Here is a 2,715-nt window from a genome sequence, read left to right on the forward strand (position 1 = left end):
TTTGGGGGAAATTCGGGAAAAATTTGGGGAAATTTGGGGATTTGGGGGGAAATTTGGGAATTTTGGGGAAATTCGGGGGAAATTTGGGAATTTTGGGGGGAAATTTGGGGAAATTTGGAAATTTGGGAGAATTTGAGGAAAATTTGGGGGAAATTTGGGAATTTTGGGGGGAATTTGGGGGAGAAATTGGAGGGATTTGGGGGGAAATTTGGGAATTTTGGGGAAATTCAGGGGAAATTTGGGAATTTTGGGGGGAAATTTTGGGAATTTGGGGGAAAATTTGGGGAAATTTGGGAATTTGGGGGAATTTGAGGAAAATTTGGGGGAAATTTGGGAATTTTGGGGGGAATTTTGGGGAGAAATTGGAGGAATTTGGGGATTTGGGGGGGAAATTTGGGAATTTTGGGAAATTTGGGAATTTTTGGGGGAATTTTGGGAATTAGGGGGAATTTTGGGGAAATTTGGGGGAATTTTGGGGGGAAAATAGGAAATTTGGGGGAATTTTGGGGAAAATTTGGGAATTTTGGGGGGAAATTTGGGGGAATTTTGGGGGGAAATTGGAGGAATTTGGAGGGGAAATTTGGAAATATGGGGAAATTTTGGGGAAAATTTGGAAATGGGGGAAATTTGGGTTTTTGGGGAAAATTTGGAGGGAAATTTGAGAATTTGGGGGAAATTTGGGCAGAAATTTGGGACTTTTGGGGGGAAATTTTGGGTTTTAGGGGAATTTTGGGGGAAAATTTGGAAATTTGTGGGGGAAAATTGGAGGAATTTGGGGGGAAATTTGGAAATTTAGGGGAATTTGGCGGGAAATTTTGTGAATTTTGGGGGGAAATTTGGGCCTTTGGGGAAATTTTGGGGGAAATTTGGGATTTTGGGGGAAATTTGGGGGAATTTGGGGGAAATTTGGGCAGAAATTTAGGACTTTTGGGGGGAAATTTTAGGGGAATTTCGGGGGAAATTTGGAAATTTGGAGGAAATTTGGGGTTTTGGGGGGGATTTAGGGGGAAAATTGGAAATTTTTGGGAATTTTGGGGGGAAATTTGGAAATTTGGGGGAATTTTGGGTGAATTTTGGGGGAATGTTGAGAATTTTGGGGGGATTGTGAAGGACTTTGGGGAATTTCGAGAAATTTGGAATTTTGGGGACACTTGGGGGAAAACCCAGGGGGGGAAAATTGGGGGAAATTTTGGGGTAAATTTGGGATTTTTCGGGAATTTAATTGGGATTTTTCCATGGTTCCTTGGGGGTTTTTGGGATTGATTCCAAATTTTCCGGCATTTTTAGGAGGTTTTTTATTTCCCACCCCCAAAACCCCCAAATTTTCCTGAAAATCCTCAGATTTCCCCCCAAACCCCCAAAATTTCCCCTCCAAAAACCCCCAAATCCCCCCCAAAATCCCAAATTTTCCCGCCAAACCCCCCCCGAATTCCCCCTAAATTCCCCAAATTTCTCCCCGAAAAAAAACCTTCAAATATTCCCTAAAAATCCGATTTTTTTTCCCGCCAAATCCCCCAAATTTCCCCCCAAACCCCACCAAATTTTCCCGCCAAACCCCAAAATCCCCCCAAAACCCCCCAAACCCCCCAAAATTTTCCCGCCAAATCCCTAAATTCCCCCAAAACCCCCAGATTTTCCCGCCAAAACCCCCAAATCCCCCCCAAAACCCCCAGATTTTCCCGCCAAACCCCCCCAAACCCCAAATTTTCCCGCCAAATCCCCAAATCCCCCAGATTTTCCCTCCAAAACCCCCAAATCCCCCCAAATTTTCCCGCCAAACCCCCAAATCCCCCCCAAAACCCCCTCAAACCCCCCAGATTTTCCCGCCAAACCCCAAATCCCCCCCAAACCCCCCACATTTTCCCGCCAAATCCCCAAATCACCCAGATTTTCCTTCCAAAACCCCCAAATCACCCCAAAACCCCCCAAAATTTCCGCCAAACCCCCGATCCCCCCCAAACCCCCACATTTTCCCGCCAAATCCCCAAATCCCCCCAAAACTCTCCCAAACCCCCCACATTTTCCCGCCTAAACCCCAAATCCCCCTTAAACCCCCCAAATTTTCACGCCAAATCTCCAAATCCCCCCAAAACTCCCCCAAACCCCCAAATTTTCCCGCCAAAACCCCCAAATCCCCCCCACAACCCCCCCAAAACCCCCAAATTTCCACGCCAAACCCCCGAATCCCCCCGAAACCCCCCAAATTTTCCCGCCAAATCCCCAAATCCTCCCCAAACCCCCAAATTTTTCCGCCAAATCCCTAAATCCACCCCAAATCCCCCCACAAGCCCCACATTTTCCCGCCAAACGCTCGAATCCCCCCCAAATCCCCCCCAAACCCCCCACATTTTCCCGCCAAACCCCCAAAACCCCCCAAAACCCCCCAAAACCCCCCAAATTTTCCCGCCAAACCCTCGAATTCCCCTCAACCCCCCCAAATTTTCCTGCCAAATCCCCAAATCCCCCAAAACCCCCCCAAACCCCCGAAATTTTCCCGCCAAATCCCTAAATCCCCCCCCAAACCCCCCACATTTTCCCACCAAATCCCCAAATCCCCCCCAAATCTCCCCAAAACCCCCAAATTTTCCCGCCAAATCCCCAAATCCCCCAGATTTTCCCTCCAAAACCCCTGAATCCCCCCAAAAATTCCCGCCAAACCCCCGAATTAGCCCCAAATCCCCACATTTTCCCGCCAAACCCCCGAATCCCCCAAAT

This window comes from Haemorhous mexicanus, unplaced genomic scaffold, assembly GCF_027477595.1.
Source record: "Haemorhous mexicanus isolate bHaeMex1 unplaced genomic scaffold, bHaeMex1.pri scaffold_218_ctg1, whole genome shotgun sequence".
NCBI classification, from domain to species: domain Eukaryota; kingdom Metazoa; phylum Chordata; class Aves; order Passeriformes; family Fringillidae; genus Haemorhous; species Haemorhous mexicanus.